At 41.4% G+C, this 25,142-nt stretch overlaps 1 pseudogene; it reads left to right on the plus strand.

Moving 5' to 3' along the window:
* The first annotated feature begins 16,234 nt into the window (after positions 1-16,234).
* LOC116741774 lies at positions 16,235-16,960 on the plus strand (annotated as a pseudogene).
* Positions 16,961-25,142: the final 8,182 nt, after the last annotated feature.

Consider the following 25,142-nt stretch of genomic DNA (forward strand, 5'->3'; position numbering starts at 1 on the left):
AGGGTCACATGTCTGTCCCCTTGGCTGGAGATGATGGGGCTGCTTGGTTAATAGACATAATATACCACAAGAGGAGAGTAGATTGTCAGAAATTGGGATCTGTTACTAAATTATGATGGAGTAGATGCTGGGCAGTCAGGGAAAAAAGCAACAAATGCATTTTACATTATAATAAGATAGACCAGAGACTCTCTTCCCTAACTCCAACCTGTGTTAGGTTCTGAGCTGGGTCGTAGAAGGTATAGGAACTTGGAAAACGATGCTGCTGAAACAAGGGGTCGGGGGAGAGCTGAACCCACCTCTTCTACTCCTCACCCCCACATGAGGGACCCATATCCACCCAGAGGAAGAAGCATTATCTCCAGAAATTGGTAGAGGGGACCCCTTGGTGGAGAATTGCTTGGCCTCTGCCACTGGGACACATACTCTCAGTGTGAGGCTCCCTTTCTGGAGTCAGCTGCACGTTGGAGAGGCAGTAAGCCAAGTATGGTGGGGCCGACCCCAGAACACAGGGCTTCCTGCTATTCCACAGTCAGGTGCACTTTAGAGCAGCCCATGGTGCTGACCAATGGACAGCACATGCTATACCTGTCCTTCTGGAGCATGTCTGGCCTCGATGCACAGGATCCACACAGATCATTTTGTGGTGATAGCTACCCATTTGGCCCATACTCAGATATGGTCCCTGAGGTGACTATAACCTGCGCTACCAAGCCTGTCCCACTAGGGTGAACATCCCAGACCCTCCTCCCACTACAGTGAAGGGGCCTGACTACCATGCCGAAATCAAGAGAGAGCCAGAAAGAAAATTATGAATGTTTACACTGTCTCAGCATTAAAAAAAATCCATTGATGGTGTGATTCTAGGCTTGAAGACCCAAGTTTTCCAGAAACAGAGCTGGTGCCTGCTTTATTTCCCTGTAACTGAGTCTGGACTTTTTAGGGACTGAATTTCCTGCTAGTAATCTCCTGGCTTTCACAGGTGGGTCACTGATACCTACCATGAAAACTCTCCAGTGGATATCACATACTTGATTGGAGCAACTAATTGAGTTTATTTTATGTACATTTAGTGTGCACGTATATTGGATTATCCCTGAGATGAGTGAGGTAAGGGTCATAGGAAACAGGGAGGAAGGATGAACAGTCAAGCTTCTGGTCCCACTTCCATGCTCTGTTGTAAGGAAAAATCATGGCACAAAATGAATAGGGCAGCACACATATGTGATTTGTAGAGCTTAAGTAACAAACCATGTCATGCTGGGATGAGCTGTGACTAAGAAACTGTATAAAGAAAATGAATATTGGGGTTCACCTATGGTGCTGATCTTCACTTACATTAGAAGAGGACTGACTAGAGGTAGGATGAATGAGCTATTTGTGAGGCAGAATAGAAGAAATCCACAATGTTTTTTTGTTTTGTTTTTTTGGTCTGTTTTTTTTGCGGTACGCGGGCCTCTCACTGTTGTGGCCTCTCCCGTTGCGGAGCACAGGCTCCGGACGCGCAGGCTCAGTGACCATGGCTCACGGGCCCAGCCGCTCCGCGGCACGTGGGATCTTCCCGGACCAGGGCACGAACCCCTGTCCCCTGCATCGGCAGGCGGACTCTTAACCACTGTGCCACCAGGGAAGCCCCCCACAATGTTTTAAAAAATATTTTTGACTATAACTCACAGTAAGAATTATGTTTTACATTGCGGTTCTTATACCCCTGCACACTTCCCCACACTCTCTTGGAACAAATGCCTTATAAAATAAAGCATCCTCTCTACATGTGATATACTCTGGTAGTCTCTATTCAGTTCTATTGTATTCTATACTTGCCCATTCAATTTCCTAAAAAAATGCTGATTGTGAACCATTAGATTGAATTCAGGACCCACTAAAGGATCACAACACATAGTTTGGTAAGTACTACAAGGCAACTGAGTAAAGGTTCTGGAATCTGTTAATCTAGGTTCAAATCTTGGTTCTTCCATATTCTAATTGCCCTAAGTAACGATATGTTAGTCAGTTTGAGCTTTCATAACAGAATACCATGAACTGGTTGGCTTAAGCAGCAGAAATTTATTTTCTCACCATTCTGGAGGACGGAAATCTGAGATCAGGGTGCCAACAATGGTTGGGTTTTGGTGAGGCTCCTCTTCCTGGCTTGCAGACAGCTGCCTTATTGCTATGTCCTCACATGGCCCTTCCTTGTACATGTGCATGGAGAGAGAGGGGGAGAGATCTCTCTCTCTTCCTCTTCTTTTAAGGCCACCAATCCTACAGGACTCTTATGATGTCATTTACCTTAATTAACCTATTAAAAGCCATATCTCCAAATTCAGTCATAGTGGATGTTAGGGCTTCAATATATGGATTTTAGAGAGACATAATTCATTCTATAAAGTTGGATAAGTTATTTAACTTCTCTACTTCTTGGTTACTTTATCAGTAAAATCAGTGTAATAATATAGTGAGTTTGTTATTCATTCATTGACAATATTTATGGTTTATTCAATAAGTGCCAAATCCAAGAGAAGAAAAACAGAGAAAAATCCTTACCCTATAGGACTATTCTGAATAATAAATGAAACGATTGTAAAGTGTTTTGCAAAATGTAGTGTTCAATAAACATTCGTTGTTGTCATTGCTAATTGGTAAGAGACACACCTAGTTGAACTTGAGTCCATCTGCTGCAGAAGAGCTATCTCCTGTCACATTATGGTGAGATGATGGGTACTGTTGTTGTTAATGTGGGTTCAGTAAGACTATCCACATGGCTTGAATATGCTCTTCTGTGTGTTCTTCACTCGCCCCAGAGAGTCAGGTCCAACACTGTGATACGCCTGTATCAAGATATATGGCATGATTTTCCATAACTGAGATGGGTAGGAACCATAGGGACTCATAACTGAGGTGGACAGTTAGACATAAACACAGCTCTAATGCATCAGTTCAGTGCTATAATAAAGTTATGAACAAAGATCTGTGGGAGCAGAGAAAGAGGAGATGAATTCTGCTTGAGGGTGGGAAAGGCTCAGAAAAGTAAGATTTGAGCTTTTCCCTATTAATTTTCAGGTAAAAATTTAGGGCAGAAGGTGAGGGTATTTTAAGCAGAGGGAACAGTGCAAACAAAGATGCATGCATGTGCCTGGGGAAGGATAAGGAATCCAGTGCGGCTGGAGGAAAGTCTGAATTCTGCCTTAGGAGATACAGAAAACAAGCTATCAGGGGGTTTTTAGCAGGAGGGTGTCCGGCAGTTGGGAGGAAAGAGGCAGGCATTCTAGCTGGGAGGCTGTTGTAAAGCAGGTGAGAGACAGGAGGGCTTAGCAGCTGGCTGTGGGAGAGAAGTAAATACATGTGAGAGCCATTTAGAAGTTGAATTGATGGAACTCGGCTTATAGGATGTTGGGGATGAGAAAGTTGGAGGAGTCGAGATGACCTTAAGATCTTTCACTTTGGTAATCAGAGGGGCCATTATCTGAACAGGAAATGCAGATGCAAGAGTGAGTTTAGGGAAGATAATGAGTTCGTGTTGGACATGTTGAATTTGAGTTTTCTACATGGTTTGTATACTCAATAACTTTGTGGTGAAGAGAGAAGTAACCATAGCCTGATTAATGATAGAGTGTTCTGCTTCAGTAAACTGCTAATAAACCCATTAACCCAACTTCCAAAAAAACGTTATATTTGAAAGAGTTGAGTTTGAAAAGTAATTTGAGTGTCTGGCTGTAACTGAGTTGCCAGCAAACTGGGAGGCTAGAACCTGCCATCTTGCCTGTTTCTGATAGTGCACACACTGTTTCTTTATTTAGAACCTCTTACCAGTATCAATTAAACCCCAGTTAAAGTTGACATCTCTTAACCTTGCATTGGATCAAATTCATCGCTACAGCAGAACCCATATGGCAGAGAGACAGTTGTAGGCATCCATTCATTGCTTATATAGAGTTACTGGCCCAGTGCCAACCAGTAATCACTGCTTTTTGTTAATAGACATGTTTGCTTTAGTCATTTCTATACACAGGGCTCTGGATTAATTAGATCAAAATCTGTCATCCATCTAAGAAACCACAAGAACTTACTCTCCGTGCTTCTGAGGGAAAGGGAACAACAGATTTTGGCAAATTTAAAAAATGCGTTTCCTTGTTTCCATAAGAACTTAGCAGACTATCTAAATAGCCAGTGCATAAGTAAGTTTGGATAATTAATAAGGAGCATAGAGTGGGTCGGGGAGTTAAATAGATGAGACCTCAAAGGAATCAAGGTGAGATCTCTCTCGGGATATGAGTTAGTTGATTTTTAAAAGCATATTTGTCTTTTGTATTTGTTTCCCTGAAAGCTGACAGATTTTGTTTGGGAGCGAAGAGAGCCCCCCTCGCCTTCAGGTCAAAGGTTTGTTTAAGTTGAAGAAATAGCCACTAGGTTTCTTTGCATTCAGGTTCGAGTGGGAAGAGAGGTGACCCTCCAGGCAGTTCTGTAGCAGAGCCCTGCTGTAACTCTGCCTTTGGGTCCACAGCCCTAAGCGGCCTCAGGCCGAGACCACTGCACCTTGGCACCTTCTGCTACCTCGCTAATGAAACCCCCTTAGACATGCCTTATGCTGAATCCTTCTCTGAAGTCACTATTTCCAGACCAAGGTTCTCTTGCAGTGATACAGATATTGTTTGCTCTTTCTTATATGGGAGCACACAGAGATTCAAACAGTATCCCAGAGTTTCCACCCTATGTATATGAGTAACTCAAGTCTAGTGCCTGACACATATTTATTGAATGAATGAAAGATGGAGGTAGAAAGCAGAGGAATGAAACCCACATCTGTGCAATGATCACTGATGGTTCTTTGATCTGCATTAGAAAAAGGCCCCAATCTGCTGTATACATTTGATCTCTTGATTAAAAAAATAAATCTTTGCCATCCAGGGTTTAAAAAAAAAGGTTGATTAGCCTATTATTTAAATCATACAGGTTGTTGCAGACATGAATCTTGCATTTCTAACAATTTCCCATTTCATTGTTTCCAACTACCACTTTGTATTTATTGATCTCTCAGTAATTAGTTCACCATCTAGACATAGTGGGTACTTAGAGACTGGCAGGTTGAAGTTGATAGATCTTTCCCTGCTGTCCATGATTCTTTACTTATTAAACAGCTGTGTAAAGATCACACAGTAACCAATCCAAGGTCAGCATTGTTAGGAAGTCCTGCTAGGGACTTCACTCTCTTTACCCACCTTGACCACTGCATCCTAATCTCCCCAACAAGAAAGCAGGAGCACCGTTTCGTTGCTCAATACTAAATGAGACCTTAATTGTGGTGTAAAGTTACCCAGTGAAACTGGCCAGGGAAAGGAAGCAGTAGATGTAGGACAGACTAGGCAGCTGCAGAATAGATGAGGGTAAAGTGGTTAAAGACTTCATGCTTAAGAGAAGGTAGAACAAAGAAGACATCAGGGCTGATCCCTGAAGAGATCACCAGGGCTGTGGATCAGGAGTGTGTCAGGGGAGGTCAGGTAGAGCCAGGAGAATAGTATCCACGTACAGTTGGGCCTTGAACAACGTGGGGGTTAGGGACACTGACCCTCTGAACAGTCAGAAATCCTAGTATAATTTATAGTGGGCCTTCCGTGTCTGTGTTTCCTCTGTATACACGCTTCTCCATCCTAGAATTCACCCAACAGATCGTAATATTTACTATTGAAAAAAATTCGCGTACAGGTGGACCTGTGCAATACAAACCCGTGTTGTTCAAGGGTCAACTGAAGTTCAATACCTGTCGCTGTATCTTATGTCTGATTAGCTGATTGTCATGTAGACGAGGGCAAATGGCCAAGCAGTATGCACACAAAAGCTTGCTGGAGCAGTGTTACTGGGGAAAACTTTCCGAGCTGGAGCAGCAGCTGTGTGCAGGTCCGCCACTGTCCTTTGCATTCCAGGGTGGTACATAGAGATCCAGCAGGGCCAGGTGAGACTGGGGGCTGTCAGACTTAAACAGTCCCACTGGGCCCTCCTTTGACAAAGTCAGTGGTGTGGATATAATAGTACTATGACATGGCAGAACCCTGGCTCCAAACTTATCTTGCCAGCTCAGTGTTAGTAGTGGAGGGAGAGCCAGGCTCTCCCTGTGGAGTCAGGAAGCCGAGTTCCACGTCTTGCAGTTGGATCTGTATACCAGGGCAAACTAGGGGAAGGATTCACCACATCTGCTTCTTTGATGCCAGCCTTTCCCTTGGCATATTGTGTGTGGGGTCCAAGCTTGGGGTTGACCAGGACTGATTGTCTTAAACAGTAGGCCATAGCTAGCATCCATGGAATGGCAGGAGCTAGATTTTTTCTAGGAGGCCAGAATAAGTGGGGGATCGGTCTTGGTCAAGCCAACACTTACCTCTCACCAGCTGATCCAGCATTGTTTTCATAAGTTATCAACATATTCTGAGAAAGACAGATGCAGAAATAATAGAAACTACCATTTATTGAATGCTTACTATGTGCCAGATACCTTATTGAGCACTTCACTTATGAAAGAGATCAGTAATTGATTGCAACACTTAAAGTATAATAGCATTATAGGTAAGGCAACTGAGACAATCAGAGATTAACTAACTGGCTCAAGATCATTCAGTTAATCAATGACAGAGCTGGAATTTATGCTCAGGAGGTCAAGCTCCCAATTTTGCACTTATACTGCCTCATTGCCTCTAATGGATTTAGTCTTAAGACTGTGGAATCCGTTACATGTTCTAGTGGTTCTGTTTCTGGAGAGAATCCTTGTAGTTATGAAGCTCAATAATAGATATAACATTATATTAAGAGCATATAGGTATGCTATGTGAAATACAGATAATAACTATTTAACCTTTTTAGCAAACGGTTTCTTTGTTTTGCTTCTGTGCAAAACTGACTTTGCTTCTGCCTGCTTATTCCTTTGGTAGTTGTCTTTAAATTTTAATATGCTTAACAAAGTCTAAAATTAATCAACATCTTGTGATCCTCCTGAATAGTATGGAATTTAGAACAGTGTACTAATGGCCTTTGCCTTCCTAGTTTCCATGTTATTATTACCTAGTATTTTAATTCTGTCATTTGTAAACAGTCCAATATTAGTCATTGTTTTGAATTTTTACTCTATTTCAATCAACGCTTATTTAGGATTACTGATGCATTTGCCAGTTTCTTTGCTCACCATTGTTGCTTACAACACATTCGTTTCCCTCGAGTTTGATTTCCTTCTATTGAAGGACACACTTTAGTCGTTCTTTCACCAAAATCTTTTTCTTAATCTTAGTCTAAAACATTTTATTTGATCTTCATTTTTTTTTTTTTTTTTTTACTGCGCTGCACAGCATGCGGGATCTTAGTTCCCCGACCAGGGATCGCATCTGTGCCCCCTGCAGTGGAAGCACCAAGTCTGAACCACCGGACTGCCAGGGAATTCCCTTGATCTTCATTTTTAATAATAATTTAGCTGGATAGAAATCTTCTAAATTGACAGTTATTTTCTCTCAATACTTTTTTCCCCCAGCTTTATGGAGATATAATTGACATATAACGCTGTGTAAGTTTAAGATACACAATGCGGGGCTTCCCTGGTGGCACAGTGGTTGAGAGTCCGCCTGCCGATGCAGGGGACACGGGTTCGTGCCCCGGTCCGGGAAGATCCCACATGCCGCAGAGCCTGCGCGTCCGGAGCCTATGCTCCGCAACGGGAGAGGCCACAACAGTGAGAGGCCCACGTACCGCAACACCCCCCCCCAAAAAAAAGGATACACAATGTGATGCTTTGATATACATATATACATATATTGTGAAATGATTACCACAATGAGGTTAGTTAACATATCCATCACTTGAGTAATTAAATTGTAGCCACTTCAAATATGCAATACAATATTGCTACCTATAGTCACATTATATTCTTAGAACTTATTCATCTCTCTCACTCCCCCATCCCCACCATCTCTCAGCAACTATTGCTGTGCTCTCTGTCACTATAGAATACTTCACATTTTCTACAGTTCTATATAAATAGAATTATACAATACATACACTTTTTTTTTTTTTGCAGTAAGCGGGCCTCTCACTGTTGTGGCCTCTCCCGTTGCGGAGCACAGGCTCCGGACGCGCAGGCTCAGCGGCCATGGCTCACGGGCCTAGGTGCTCTGCGGCATGTGGGATCTTCCCGGACCGGGGCACGAATCCGTGTCCCCTGCATCGGCAGGCGGACACTCAACCACTGCGCCATCAGGGAAGCCCAGTACATACTCTTTGTCTGGCTTCTTTCATTCAGCAAAATAATTTTGATCCATTCATGTTTTTGAGTGTATCAATAGCTTATTTTGTTGCTGAGTAGTATTTCATTGTATGATGTAATAGCTGCCTTTGTGTGTTAACTTGACTGGATCAGGGGATGCTCAGAGATCTGATGGAACATTATTTCTAGGTATGTCTGTGAGAGTGTTCCAGATGAGATTAGCATTTGACTTGGTGGACTCAGTAAAGTAAGTTGCCCTTCCCCGTGTGAGTGGTATCATCCAATCTTTTGAGAGCCTGAATAGAACAAAAATGTGGAAGAAGGTACTGTGTTGGAGGCACATTTGAGAGAGCCCAGCTGTCAGTGCTACAAAGGGGAGGTTGGAAGGACACAGGGAAGAGAAGGATGTTCATGTTTAGGAGGTGTGGAGCCTGGGACAAAGCAAAATTTGTTCCCATTACCCTCATATTTTTATGCAGGTGAAATTTGGTTAAAATTTCTTTCTTTCTTTCTTCCTTCCTTCCTTCCTTCCTTCCTTCCTTTCTTTCTTTCTTTCCTTCCTTTCCTCCCTCCTTGCCTCCCTCCCTCCTTTCTTTCTTTTTAAAATTTATTTATTTATTTTTGGCTGCATTGGGTCTTTGTTGCTGCATGCGGGCTTTCTTTAGTTACGGCAGGTGGGGGCTACTCTTCGTTGTGGTGCACGGGCTTCTCATTGCGGTGTCTTCTCTTGTTGGGGAGCATGGGCTCTAGGCACGTGGGCTCAGTAGTTGTGGCTTGTGGGCTCTAGAGCACAGGCTCAGTAGTTTGGCACATGGGCTTAGTTGCTCTGCATCATGTGGGATCTTCCCGGACCAGTGATCAAACCCATGTCCCCTGTGTTGGCAGGCGGATTCTTAACTGTGCCACCCAGGGAAGTCCCACAAAGGTCATTCTTGATCAACAAATATAAGAGGATCAAGGAAAGCATTTGGTAGGTGCCAGAGGGTCCAGGAATAGGTCTTCTTAAGGTTGAAGGACATAGAGGGGTTATTTTTGCATGCTGAGATCTTAGCTACCAGACACTAGTTCTTTTTTTTTTTTTTTTTTTTTTCTTTTGTGGTACGCGGACCTCTCACTGTTGTGGCCTCTCCCGTTGCGGAGCACAGGCTCTGGACGCGCAGGCTCAGCGGCCATGGCTCACGGGCCCAGCCACTCCGCGGCACGTGGGATCCTCCCGGACCGGGGCACGAACCTGCGTCCCCTGCATCGGCAGGCGGACTCTCAACCACTGCGCCACCAGGGAAGCCCCAGACACTAGTTCTTCATCTCTGTCTCTTTCTGCTGCAGCTATGAATCTCTCCAAAATGCAGGACCTGGGGAATCACGCCAATATACTAGCTCCCAGTGATAGCTCTGTGTAGGGCAGTGAATGTAAGAAGGTGAAATGGGGTATATGAGAAGTGCAGGGGTGTGGTCTTGGAGGAGATAAGTGTGGTTAAGAAATACATATTGGGAGCAGATATTCTCTCTTTCTTTAAATTTCTCTAAATGACTCCTCTATATGACAGCATGATCTAGACTCACTGAGATGGCCTAAGCTAGAATGTACTGGTGTTTATAATGAGAATAGTAGCTTTTCTCTATTCTTCTGAAATGTCTGCTTTAGCTAATATTTTCTTAGGGTTTGATTGTCATAAAACTGGAGTAAAGTCTTCAGTAGATTTTACTGATATGAAAAATGTATCTTCTTCCTTCAAAGGAAGTGTGTGTGTGTGTGTGTGTGTGTGTGTGTGTGTTTGTGCGATTGCCTTCTCTTATCACCATAGAAGGTCATAGTATTGCATTTTCCAGAACCAGATGTGGAAACTGGGCTGATTGTGTATTTGGATACTTGTGTCTGGAAGCTACAAACCATAACTAATTAGTGACAGTTGTGGTTGCTTGTGACAGGAGCAAGTTTTATGGCCAGTGGACTTTAATTCCCAGAGTGCTACACAGCTAAGAGAAAACTTTCAGACAGAGCCCTGCTGGCTGGCAAACTGTGGGTACCTCTGCACATAGTATTTCTGTGGGGTACTCACTATTCAGAATAGCATCTCCTATCAACACTTTAAAACTGAATATTTCTCATGTAAAACTTGATTGTTGCTTGTCTTATTGAAGGCTGGATACCTGAAGGTTCCCATAGATTATGTTTGTGGCCTGCTCTGGTGATATATGTATAAATTGCTATGTTCCAAAGCTCATTTTCTGGCCTGTTGTTGTCCTATAGAGGTTTTTAGTTTCTGCCACAAATAAAGGATCTTTGGCTCACACAATGTCCAGTGTTGCTGGGAGTGATAGCCATGTCCCAGAATCTATGGGTGGCCAAAGGTGTCCAGTGTATACAAATATGTACCAGGAAGTTCCCGTCATGACACTGGATATAGAAATATTTCTATAAGGACAAGGTTTAATAAGCATTTTCAGACACCACTTAAAGACCACAAGGGAATTTGGCCTTAATAGGGCTGAATGTGCTCAGATACTATGGCCAAGAACGCAGGTGTTTAGAGCACAGGAGTAGCTAGTTTAAGACTATACAATATATTAAATTTTAATTACACTAGTTAATCCTGCTCTAATTCCTGGTTAGTTAACTGCTTACAAATATACAAGGTTGGCAATCAGATTGTTCAGTATGACAGAAACAGCACAAATCCATTAGCAGTTCTGGGAGAAATGATGCAACATGCATACACACATATGTATGTATGTGTGTATGCATGCAGTTATATATGTTGTATGTAAATATGGAAGTAGGGTGGGAGGAAGAAATGTTAGTGGATTTAAAGTTTGTGAGGATTTTCTCTGACTACCAATAGTTTATAGCTTTTCATTACGTGTGGACATCAGATTATGATTCAACCAAAAAAAAAGGGATATTTAAAGTTGAATACAGGAAACACTATAGAGTCTCCAGGGGTACAATGCCTGGAAGCTATTCCTTCCTGCACAGAACAACATGGGTAGAATCAACAGCTGAGAGATCAGCGCCCAGAGATGTACAGCACATGGGAACTTGAAGAGAGTGCAAACTCCTGGTTCAGCTATCAGTCTGAGGTCAGCTCTGGCCTGAGGTGAGTCTGGACAGTGACAAAGGGGCAAGAATAACCAGAGAAGTCAGTAAGGCCCTAAAGCATCTTTTATCAGTGGAGATGTAGGTAACATGGTGCTTCCTAAAGCTAGAAGTTGGTTTAATACTAGAGGGCTTATTTAAAGTAAATAACCTCTTACATGATTCTCTCCTCACCATCTTCCCAGTGGCTGTGGTTGTAATTCATTTCTTTCCTCCATCTTTTCATCTGAGGTTCAAGATATAGAATGCTGAGAATTCAGCAATAGGCAATAAAATTCCAATTGGGAAACTTTGCTTAGTGGGCTTGGAGACCTAAGGCAAATGACCAAAAGTAAAAGTTCTCTTTAGAGCAAACGTGCAGCCTAGTTTCCTAGGAAGCTCCCTCTATCAGCCTCCATGGTTGGCTGTTGACACCTTGATTATCTTTTCCAAACCTCTACCTCATCCCTGCCCCATTTCTGTCAACAGTTGACACATCTGCATGGAGAAAATAGAAGCCATCAAGTATAAACTCGCATAATTTCTTTGTTCTAACTCCACCCATCCTCATCTTTCTTCTTGACTTGGGCTAGAGACTAAGGTCACCCTACCCCATGTCCTCTTGATCTGCTCCCTCTCACTCCTCAAGCTACTACATCCACTCTACTGAAACTGGCTGGCCATTGTTACTACTGACCTTATAGTTGCAAAACGCAGTAGCTATTCTTTAGATCTTTTATTTTGTAACATTTCACATGATTGATTGTATTCTTAGTTTCAAAATATCTTTTGCATTGGATTTCAGGGTACTGTTTTCTTCTAATTCACCTACTTATTACTGATTAATCTCTTTCCTTCTGTTTCTTCCTTTGACTGCTTTTCAATATCAGTGTATTTAGCAATTTATTAATTACAAAGGGAGAAAGAGTAACTTCAGTGGAGAATCCTAGCAGATACCAACTCAATCAAGTAATCAAAGTAAACATCATTAATGAGACAAATCAAAATTGTGTTCTACCTGATAAGATGCAATGAGAAGAACACAGCATCACTTCTGCAATATTCCTGTCAAAGATGCATAACCTGCTTCATGAAAAACAACAGAAAAAACCAAATGGAGGGACATTTGCTAAATAACTGGCTTGTGATCGTCACAAATGTTGAGGTCATAAGTGTGAAAGAAAGACTGAATAGCTTTTCCAGACTGAAGGAGATAGGTGAGACATGAAAGCTAAATGCCATGTTTGATTCTGAACTGTATCTTTCTGATCTAAAGGACATTATTGGGACAATTGGTGGAACTTGAAGTGGGTTCTGAGGATTAGATAGTAGTAATGTATTAATGTTAATGTCCTGATTATGGTTATGTGAGAGAACGTGTTAGTAGGAAACATGTATAAAAGTTTTCTGGGGTGAAAGAGCATCAGGTCAGCAACTTACTCTAAAATCATTCAAAGAAAAGGTTCTTTGTATTTGCAATTCTTCTGTAAGTTTCAGGGTTTCTTTTCTCCAAAATGTAAAATAATTATATAAAAAATATAATCTGTGCTTTGGATCAGGACATCTAGGTCTGAAAAGAGAGTAGAAGAGATTGGTGTATAGTGTGGGGCATGTAGATAGGGTCAGGCTGCTTAAATGGGTTGGAATCTTGGACAGATTCCAAGTCCTCGAGTTGTAATAATTACACACTGAGAAAAATGTAGAAAGAATCTTAGTGACTCTATATCCAGCCATTGAGAATCAACTTAAACTCAAAGAGAAAGAAAAAGAAATAAATCAGTACAAAGCATGATCACATGAAAATGTGAGAAGTGAGACTACTTCTCACTGGCAATGACTAGAAATGGACATCTCTATCTCTGTCTCCTTTCTGTCTCTATCCCTATCTGTCTGTGTCTATCTCTATATTCCCTCTCTCCAACTTTTTCTTGTTTTCTAAAATCTGATGTTAAAAAAATTTTTTGAGGGAGAGATCAAGATGGTGGAGTAGAGGGATATGGAGCTCACCTCCTCGCACAAATATATCAAAAATACATCTACATGTAGAACAATTCTCACAGAATACGTACTGAAAGCTTGCAGAAGATCTCATACAACCAAAGTTGCAAGAAAGTTCTCTGTGAGACCAGCACATCTGGCCCTGGCCATGTTGGCACACTTCCCAGCCTGAGATATGTGCCTGCTGGTGTGTGTAGCAACTAAGTGCTGAAACTTGGGCTTCAGTGGACAGGCCTAGGGAGAGGACTCAGTTTGGCTGCATGGAGACAGTCCGAAGGGCCTGGATTGTGGCCCAGGCTGTAACTGGAACTGCATGCAGGACTGAGTGTGGGTCCTCCATAGGATCCTCATTGTCAACATGAGAAGGGAGAGGTGTGGGTCCACCATAGCTGCATCATCAGTGTGCTCACAGCGGGGTGTGGATCTGGCTGCTGCAGGTCTTGCGAACCTTATGGATGCACATGCAGAGGTGGGTTGAAATCTGAGCTGATTATCAGTGCTCCCACAGTGGGTGTGGGGGCATAGGTGTGGCAGGTCTTCATGTCTGTAGCTTTATGAGGGTGCGTGCTTGCCTGAGGAATGACTGAGCTGATTATTGGTGCTCCCATAGCAGAGGCAGGTCCAGGCACAAGCAGCAGCAAACTTTGTAGGCGTACACACCAGGTGGCAGACGACATCACAGAGTCACATGTCCCAGTGGACAGCTCCTGGGGAAGAACATGCAGTTGCTTCTTTCCCAGCAGGAGAGCTCCAGTCCCGGCTACCTCATACCACAGCTTAGAACCAGATCTGGTGGATTCTACTCCAACAATTGGGGAGCAGACTCTGCCCCTGACAGGGCTGTGACAACCACGGAGCAAAGGGGAGGCCCCGCCCAACATCTAGTGCAGGCTGTGGTCACCACAACACCAATCACACCCCCTATCAAGGGGATAACAGCCAGCACACCCTGAGGAAAGATGTGGCAGGCATCCATGCCAAAAACAGTCCTCGCACCAAAAATATTGGACTCATGCAGGCTACACAGGGACACTGCCATGTAAAAACAGCCCTTTAAGACCACAGTATATAACTCCTAAATTCGTAGAGTCAAAGAAATATAAGTAAAATGAAAAAAGCAGAATAACTACTCCCAATTAAAAGAACAAGAGAAGTCCTGTGAAGAACAAACAATGAAGCAGACCTCTCCAGTCTACAAGACCCCGTGTTTAAAAAGGAGGTAATAAAAATGCTGAAGGAATCAAGAAAGACTATTGATAGAAATGCAGATTACTGTAACAAGGAACTAGAAACAATAAAGAGAAGCCAGTCAAAATTCAACAACTCAACTGCTGAGATGAAAATCAAGCTAAAGACCATAAATATCAAACTGAATAATGCAGAGGAACAAATAAATGATCTGGAAGATAGAATAATGGAAATCACCCAATCAGAACAGCAGACAGAAAGACAAATTGAAAAAAGAAACAAAACTGAAAGCAACATACAAGATCTATGGGATAATATAAAGTGTGCCAATCTACACATAATGGAATCCCAGAAGGAGAAGAAAGAGAACTGGGGATCAAAAATGTATTTGAAGAAATTATGGCTGAAAACTTCCCAAACCTAAAGAAGGAAACAGATATTCAAGTATAGGAAGCCTAGAGGGTCCCAAACAAGATGAACCTAAACAGACCTACTCCAAGACATATCATAATTAAATGGCAAAATTTGAAGATAAAGAGAAGATTCTAAAGGCAGCAAGAGAAAAACAATGAGTCAGTTACGAGGGTATCTCCTTTAGGCTATCAGTTGATTTCTTTTTTTTTTGTTTGTTTGTTTTGTTTTTTTGCGGTACGTGGGCCTCTCACTGTTGTGGCCTCTCCCGTTTGCGGAGCACAGGCTCCAGACGCGCAGGCTCAGCAGCCGTGGCTCACGGGCCCAGCTGCTCCGCGGCATGTGGGATCTTCCCGGACCGGGGCACGAACCCGTGTCCCCTGCATCGGCAGGTGGACTCTCAACCACTGCGCCACCAGGGAAGCCCTATCAGTTGATTTCTTTACAGAAACCTTGCAGGCCGGAAGGGAGTGGCAAGATATATTCAAAGTTCTGAAAGGGAAAAACCTGCAACCTAGAATACTCTACCCAGCAAGATTATCATTTAGAATAGAAGGAGAGATAAAGAATGTCTCAGACAAGTAAAAACTATAAGAATACAGCAATGCTAGACCTACCCTAAAAGAAATATTGAAAGGTCTTCTCTAAATAGAAAAGAAGCAAGAATCTATAGGAAAGGGAAAGTTAACAATAGGAAAGGCAAATATATAAAAGGATTGAAGATCACTTAAATAAGTCAGTACACAGATTAAAAAATAATCAAAAAAATTCTGTGAAAGTGATTATAACTACAATAAACAGCAAAAGGATAAACATGAAGATGTAAAATAGGACATCAAAATCACAAAACATGGCCCAGCGTGTGAGTGGGGCGGCCCTCACCCATAGGCACCCGGAGGAGGCCGGAGGACAGAGTCCTTGGGAGCGGCACTGAGGTCAGAATGGCTGCGGATCTCTGGCCTGGGTCAGTGATGAGCCCTGGGGACCCGGCCGGGTCCGGCCCGGTGCTCCCATCAGCATCCAACATGCACCTCCCTGGGACTGACAACCGACCAGGTCCCTGTCTCTGGTTTCGGGATGTACCCGGCAGGTTTTCTATCAGATGATCCATTGTAATAATCCTGGAGTTAAGAAGTCTCCATTCCTTTGCTTGGAACCAGAAGACTTTTTCCCTTGCATATAGAGTAGGAGTAATGTTGGTTAGAAACTGGCTGGTGTTTAAAACTGAAGATTGTCATGACTGTTTAACTGAAGCTCCATGCTGAAGTAAGATTAATTGTCTTGGAAATACTAAATTGGTGTAACCCAAATCTGTTTCTGGAGCCATGAAAATTTTGTTGGTTTTTGACTTTGACAATATAATCATAGATGATAATAGTGACACCTGGATTGTACAGTGTGCTCCAGAGAAAGAGCTTCCGATTGAACTACAAGATTCTTATGAAAAAGGATTGTGGACAGAATTTATGGGCAGAGTCTTTAAGTATTTGGGAGATGAAGGTGTAAGAGAAGATGAAATGAAAAGAGCAATGATATCAATGCCTTTCACTCCAGGGGTGGTGGAACTTTTAAACTTTATAAGAAAGTACAAGGATAAATTTGACTGGATCATTATTTCAGATTCAAATTCAGCCTTCATAGATTGTGTTTTAGAAGCTACCAATTTTCATGACGTGTTTGATAAAGTCTTTACAAATCCAGCAGCTTTTTATAGCAATGGTCATCTCACTGTGGAAAATTATCATGCTCATTCTTGCACTAGGTGCCCCAAAAGTCGTTGCAAAAATGTAGTTTTGGTAGAATTTGTAGGTAAACAGTTACAATGAGGAGTGAATTATACACGAATTGTTTATATAGGTGATGGCAGAAACGATGTCTGCCCAGTAACCTTCTTAAAGAAGAATGATGTTGCCCAGCCACAGAAAGGATATACTTTACAGAAAACTCTTTCTAGGATGTCTCAAAATCTTGAGCCTATGGAGTCTTCTGTTGTATCTTGGTCTTCAGGTGTTGAAATAATTTCTCATTTACAATTTCTAATAAAGGAGTAATATACCAGCAATTAAAAAAAATCACAAAATGTGGGGAAGAGGACTAAGAAATTGTAGATCTTTTAGAACGTGTTTGAGCTTATATGACTACCAGTCTAGAGGAAGTAGATATAGTTATGGGTTAACATACTTGAAAATCAGGGTAACCACAAATCAAAAACATACAACAGATTCATAAAACCAGAAAGAAAGGAACTCAAGCATAATACAAAAGAAAACCATCAAATCACAAAAGGAAAAAGAAAAAGAAGAAAGGAGCAAAGAAGAAATACAAAATCAACTGGAAAACAGATTTCAAAAGGCAATAAGGGGCTTCCCTGGTGGCACAGTGGTTGGGAATCCGCCTGCCGATGCAGGGGACACGGGTTCGTGCCCCGGTCCGGGAGGATCCCACATGCCGCGGAGCGGCTGGGCCCGTGAGCCATGGCTGCTGAGCCTGCACGTCTGTAGCCTGTGCTCCGCAACGGGAGAGGCCACAGTAGTGAGAGGCCCGTGTACCGCAAAAAAAAAAAAAAAAAGACAATAAGTACATACTTGTAGATAATTACTTTAATGTCAGTGGACTAAATGCTGTGATCAAAAGACTGGGAGATTGGATAATAAAACAAGAACCTACAATATGCTGCCTATAGGAGACCTGCTTTAGGGTGAAAGACACTTACAGATTGAAAGTGAGGGGATGAAAAAAGATATTTCATGCAAATGGAAATGACAAGAAAGTGGGGGTAGCAATACTCATATCAGACAAAATAGACTTCAAAACAAAAGCCATAAAGAAAGATAAAGAAGGACACTGTATAATGATAAAAGGATCAATACAAGAAGAAGATATCGGGCTTCCCTGGAGGCGCAGTGGTTGAGAGTCTGCCTGCCGATGCAGGGGACGCGGTTTGTGACCCGGTCTGGGAAGATCCCACATGCCGCGGAGCAACTGGGCCTGTGAACCATGGCTGCTGAGCCTGCGTGTCTGGAGGCTGTGCTCTGCAACGGGAGAGGCCACAACAGTGAGAGGCCCGTGTACCACAAAAAGAAAAAAAAAAAAAAAAAAAGAAGATATCAACTTGTTAATATATGTACCCAATATAGGATCACCTAAATACATAAAGCAAATAGTAACAGGCATAAAGGGAGAAATTGATGGGAATACAATAATAGTAGAAGAGTTTAACACCCCAGTGACATCAATGGACAGATCTTTCAGGCAGAAAATCAGTAAGGCAACAGAGATCCTAAATGACACAATACAACAGTTAGACAATTGATATCTACAGGACACTACATCCAAAAAAAACCCCCAAACCCAGAATACACGTTTTTTTCAAGTGCACATGGAATATTCTCTAGGATAGACCACATACAAGGATACAAAACAAGCCTCAAAAAATCTAAGAGGATAGAAATCATTTCAAGCATCTTTTCTGACCACACGGCATGAATCTAGAAATCAACCACAGAAAGAGAAATGAGAAAAAATGATTTCATGAAGACTAAACAACATGCTATTAAAAACCAGTGGGTCAGTGATGAAATCAAAGAGGAAATTAAAAAATCCTCAAGACATAATGACAATGAAAGTACAACCATACAAAATCTATGGGATGCAGCAAAAGCAGTTCTAAGAGGGAAGTTCATAGCAATGCAGGCCTTCCTCAAAAAACAGGAAAAATCCCAAATAAACAGCCTAACTTACCACCAAAACAATAGGTGTTAGCACGAAAATAGACATATGGATCAATAGAACAGAATAGAGAGCCCAGAAGTAAATCCACACACCTACTGTCAGTTAATCTTTAACAAACGAGGCAAGAATTTATAATGAAGAAAAGACGGTCTCTTCAGCAAGTGTTGTTGGGAAGGCTGGACAGCCACATGTAAATCAATGAAATTAGAACACACTCTCACACCACACACAAAAATAAACGCAAAATGGCTTAAAGACTTAAATATAAGACCTGACACCGTAAAATTCCTAGAAGAGAACATAGGCACAACATTCTCTGACATAAATTGTAGCAATATTTCTTAGATTAATCTCCCAAGGCAAAAGAAATGAAAGCAGAAATAAATAAATGGGACCTAATCAAACCTAGAAGTTTTTGCACAGCAAAGGAAACTGTAAACAAAATGAAAAGACAACTTACACACTGGGAGAAAATACTTGCAAGCGATGTGACTGACAAGGGCTTAATTTCTAAAATATACAAACAGCTCATACAGCTCAATATCAAAATAAAAACAAACAAACCCAATCAAAAAATGGGCAGAAAACCTAAATAGACATTTCTCCAAAGAAGACATACAGTTGGCCAACAGACACATGAAAAGATGCTCCACATTGTTAATTATTAGAGAAATGCAAACAAGAGTACAATGAGGTATCACCTCACACTGATCAGAATGGCCATAATTAGTCTACAAATAATGAATGCTATAGAGGGTGTGAAGAAAAGGGAACCCTCCTACACTTGGTGGGAATGTAAATTGGTGCAGCCATTATGGAGAACAGTATGGAGGTTCCTTAAAAAGCTAAAAATAGAGTTACCACATGAGCCACCAATCCCACTCTGGGGCGTATATCTGGAAAAGATGAAAACTCTAATTCAAAAAGATACATGCAGGGGCTTCCCTGGTGGCGCAGTGGTTGGGAATCTGCCTGCCAATGCAGGGGACATGGGTTCGAGCCCTGGTCTGGGAAGATCCCACATGACGCAGAGCAACTAGGCCCGTGAGCCACAACTACTGAGCCTGCGCGTCTGGAGCCTGTGCTCCGCAACAAGAGAGGCCGCCATAGTGAGAGGCCCGCGCACTGCGATGAAGAGTGGCCCCCGCTTGCCGCAACTGGAGAAAGCCCTCACACAGAAACGAAGACCCAATACAGCCAAAAATAAATTAATTTATTAAAAAAACAAAACAAAACAAGATACATGCACCCCAGTGTTCATAGCAGCGCTATTCACAATAGCCAAAACATGGAAACAACCTAGGTGTCCATTGACAAATGGATAAAGAAGATGTGGTATGTATGTATGTATGTGTGTATATATATATATATATATAATGGAATATTATTCAGCCATAAAAGAAAGAAAGAATGAAATAATGTCACTTGCAGAAACATGGATGGACCTAGAGATTATCATGCTAAGTGAAGTCAAACAGAGAAAGACAAATATTATATGATATCCCTTATATGAGGAATATAAAAAAATAGTACAAATGAGTTTATTTACAAAGTAGAAACAAACTCACAGATATTGAAAACAAACATGGTTACTGAAAGGGAAGGGAGCGGGGGAGGGCTAAATAAGGAGTCTGGGATTAACAGGTACATATTACCATATATAAAATAGATAAACAATAAAGATTTACTGTATAGCACAGGAGCTATATTCAGTATCTTGTAACAACCTGTGAAAAAGTATAATAAAAGAATATATATATAAGTATATAACTGAATCACTTTGCTGTACACCTGAAACTAACATAATACTGTTAAATCAACTATATCAATTTAAAAAAAATATTTAGTATGTATATAAAAACCACATTCTTTTTTTTTTTTTTAGACGTTGGGAATAGGAGTTTATTAATTATTTATTTTTGCTGTGTGGGGTCTTTGTTTCTGTGCGAGGGCTTTCTCCAGTTGTGGCGAGCGGGGGCCACTCTTCATCATGGTGCGCGGGCCCCTCACTATCACGGCCTCTCTTGTTGTGGAGCACAGGCTCCAGACGCGCAGGCTCAGTGGTTGTGGCCCACGGGCCCAGTTGCTCCGTGGCATGTGGGATCCACCCAGACCAGGGCTCGAACCTGTGTCCCCTGCATTAGCAGGCAGACTCCCAACCACTGTGCCACCAGGGAAGCCCTAAAAACGGCATTCTTGAATTGGGGAGATCTGACTGATTATCTGAGTAAAATTTAGGGGTCTGAGTGGATACTCTTCTTTTTGGATTCTAGTAGGTCATGGGGTACTTAAACATGGTACCTAAGGGGGCTCAAATAGAGCTAGTCTCCTATTTGAGCCTTTCCAGAATAGCAAGTCTTTTAAAATGGTGTCTATCAGGGTTTGCTCCTGTTTTTGTCAGGCAAGCAGGACTGACTTTTGTCTTACAGAGGGTGGACCTGTAGTCTCTTTTCCTTATGAAGGGGAACTTTTTATTTAAAGAGAATGCAGCCTTCTTTTATCATATATGGCCTTAGGTCTCATTGACTTATTTCTACTGAATGGATGTCTGCACACACACATTTGTATGTATCCAGCTATCATGTATCTATGTGTTTATTTACATTTCACAACTGAGAAATGGCCATAGTAAAATAAAAAAAGAAAAAAAATGAAAAAGCAAGAGACAAAAACAAAACAACAAATTATTTGAAATCCCATCCAGAAAGAACCGCTGTGTTATTTTGTTGTGTATACTTGGAGTTTCTTGTATACACTTTCTTGTGTATACTAAGTTTTCCTGGGCAAATATATACATACATATATACATATATATGTGTGTGTGTGTTACCAAAGTAAGATCATACCAAAATATTACTCTGTAATCTGGTTTTTTTCACTGAATAATATTTTGGGGTTATCCTCGCTCGACAGTAATTGTAGACCTACATCTTCTTTTTTAATGTCTGCCTAGTATTTTGTAGGGGAACAAAATTTGCCACCCCAAAATGTCTCTTTGGCATACTAATTGTTTTGAGCTGAAAACAATTCAAGACTCAAAAGACTCAGGAAGAAACTTTGACCTTCCCCCTAGCTGCTAAAGAGTATAGATAGAAGACCTGTTCCAGAAGGGAGCCATCACCATAGATAACTATTGTGTGAACTAGATGTGTAGACAGGGAAGAACCTAGCAAAGTCTGTTTGTTAAAACTCCTGTGTCCCATAGTCTCTGCATGGCCCCTGCAAACATTTGCTTTTCCATCTCTATGTTAATTCCCTTCTTCCCCTTTGAACTTCCAAACAATAACTCCCAACTTCCTCTTTTGTCTTTAGCTGAAGATGGTATTTAAGGTGAGGCTTTCAGCCTTTTGGGTGAGTTACTGAGTTTTCCTGGCTCTCTCCCATGTATACATGTTATTAAACTTTTGTGTGATTTTCCACACTATTAAATGCTTATATTATTTTCAGTTATGCTATTATAATTATTAAGTTGTTAGATATCCTCATACAGGTATCTTTGTGCATTTGTTTAATTATTTTCTTTGGATAAATTCCTAGAAGTGTGATTTCTGAGTCAGTGGTTTGGGGATGCTTTTGACATACATTGCCAGACAGCACTCCAGAAAGGTTGTACCAATTACTGCAATTTTTTTGCAGGTATAATTTATACATACTAAAGTGCACAAACCTGACGTGTATTGCTCAATTAATTTTTACAAATATATGTACCTGTGTAACCACCATTCAGATCAAGATGTAGAACATATCCGTCACCCCAGAAAGCTCCCCCTTGAGGTAACCGCTATTCTGACTTTTGCTGCCGTGGATTACCTTTGTTCTTGAACTTAATATAAATGGAATCATGTAATGCATACTTTCATATGTTTGGCTTCTTTTGCTCAACATAATATTTTGGGGATTCATTCTTATTGTTGCCTATATCAGTATCCCCTTTTTAAAAATTTGAGAATAGTATTTATTTCATTGTATAAATGTGCCATAGTCATTTTTAATTCACTCCCCTGCTGATGGGTATTTGTGTTATTTCAAATTTGAGGCTACTGTGAATCAAGTTGCTGTGAACAGCATTCTACATGTCTTTTTGTGAATATATTCATTCATTTCCAATGGTTACATATTAAATAGTGGCATTGCTGGGCCATAGGGTAGGCATATATTTTGCTTTATTAGATACTGCTAAATTGAGTATTAATTTGAGTGTAAATTGAGGCAATTTACCCTCTCCCAGCAATGTACTAAAAGTTCTAGTTCCTCAACACCTGAAAGTCCTTTTTCTAGCCTTTTCTAGCCATCTTGCTCTAGTTATGGTGGGAAACATTTACCTCCTCCCTATCTTTGATTATATGCTTAATCCAGCTCTTACTAAACTCATTTATTCATTAATTCTTGTATTCAGTTAATAAATATTTATTAAGCAATTATTATGTGCCTGGTACTATATTAAGCCTTGTACATATAAAGATAAGAACAAGTTCTTAAGGAACTTATAATCTAGTAGAAAAGACAGATACAAGCGCCTAAAGTGTGTGATGAATGCAACAGCATAAGCATGTACCTGTGCAGAAGCACATGGTCATACAAAAAAAAGAATAATATTAGATGGTGAGAGAGAGGGACTGGCAAACAAGAGCCTTGAGGTTCTACAAAAGAGATGATAATCATAATTAACATCTGTTGAACACATGTTATCCTACATACTATGCTAAAAGCATAGTCTCATCCTAGTTAGTCTTTGGTGTAGGTTATATTATTATTATGCTCATCTTACAACTGAGTCACCTGAGGCCTGGAGAAGTTAAGCAACTTATCCACAGCCACACAACTAGTAGGTGAGGAAGCTGGGATTTGAACCTGGGAAGTCTGACTCTGGAACATAAACGAGACCCCTGCCGAGATGATGTGTGAGCAGAGGAGTTTTGGAGAAGGCTTTCTAGGTAGTGATAGCAGCTGTACACAGGCCGGAAGATATGATATAGTCTGGCACGTCTGAGGAACCTCCAGCAAGAGGCCCGAGGGAGCATGGTAATCAGCAAGAAGAGATTGGATATGAAAGCTGGCAGGGGCCAGATCCGGGGTGAAGTGAAGTTGGAGTTCCTATGATGGCTTTTCACTGGAGAGCATCTCTCCCTCTGCCCCATTACTGCATACCAAACAATATTTTAAATGTTTCATCATGTTGTTGAATGAGCCATTTGGGCACACTTACCAAATAACTGAGCATTCTAGTGGAGCGGGAAGAATTACTTGCAAGTATGGGAGCAGACCCTGGTTTCAGACATGATGGCTCCCACAGTGCCTGCCTGCCCGGTGCGTCCTGTTGAGTACACCCATCTGCTGGTGAGATGGCGGCTTTCAGATGAGCTGAGGACAGTGTTCCCCAGCCCTCCCAAAGGGTCCAGTTATAAAAGGATAAAACCCACACAGTGTTCCAATGTGTAGTGCAATGGGCAACGCCAGGTTTTGCTAAAATAGGATTAAGTTAAGAAACGCACACTGTGAACCATTTGTCTGGTTAAATAATTTAACAGTTCTTGCGTTCCTGCTTCAGTTTCAACAGAAAACGCTTCTCTGGGGGGTTCTCCTTGCGCACATCATCAGACTAATCATGTGGAAGCCTGACTGGTGCCAGTTGAATTGGGGGAGAGTGGGTGGGTGCCTGGTGGTCCCCATGATGATGGGAAAGGAGGCAACGCAAAGTATACCTTTGGGGAAAATGCAAACTTTTCTGCCTGCGGAGTGAGAGTGTGTGTTAGTATGCAGAGCCTGTTGGCCCATTGTTGGAGACTCCAGCTTTCTCAGCAGAATGTCTGGCAGATGGCTTGCATTTGCACTCGCCTTCTGGAGAAGGAATTCGCTACCAACAACATAAGCCACAGCTTTTCTTTTCAGAATTTACAACAAATTGGCCAGAATGGCAATTTAAAAAAAAACATTAGCATCACTATTTCCACATTCCCTTTCTGAATAGGGTAAATGATTCCCTCTCCAACTGTGTCATTTGCACGTTCCCCCCCCCCAAATGTTTATTAAAATGATTTAGGTATTTCATTATGCAAAATGACTTTTATAAAAAGACCTTTCTTTTTGCCCCACCGTCACACATAATTTCTTTTGTCACTTGTTATAGAGTGGAGTTATGTGAAGCTAGGACATATTATTTGTTCTAGTCTGTATTGGATAATTTATTACATTAAGAAACCAATAATTTTCAAATATAATCAGATTTAAGTTTTTAATAAGATTCATCTTCCCATTCACACTTGCTTAATTTAAGGATATTAAATCTGCTCAGGAACGAGCCGCCTCTCAAAGTCTTGTGTGCCCATTAAAGGGCTTTATTCCTGATGTGTTAATAGGATTTAATTACATTACCGTCTTCATGCAGAGTCACAGTGCAATAGTTAACTGTGATAAGCCAAGCAAACAATAGCCTGAAAAGGAAGTGGTGTATAGCAGTTGGTTTATCCGCTTAGAAAATCAAGATGATTATTATTTTAAAAT

Source organism: Phocoena sinus, chromosome 1, assembly GCF_008692025.1.
Source record: "Phocoena sinus isolate mPhoSin1 chromosome 1, mPhoSin1.pri, whole genome shotgun sequence".
NCBI classification, from domain to species: Eukaryota; Metazoa; Chordata; class Mammalia; order Artiodactyla; family Phocoenidae; genus Phocoena; species Phocoena sinus.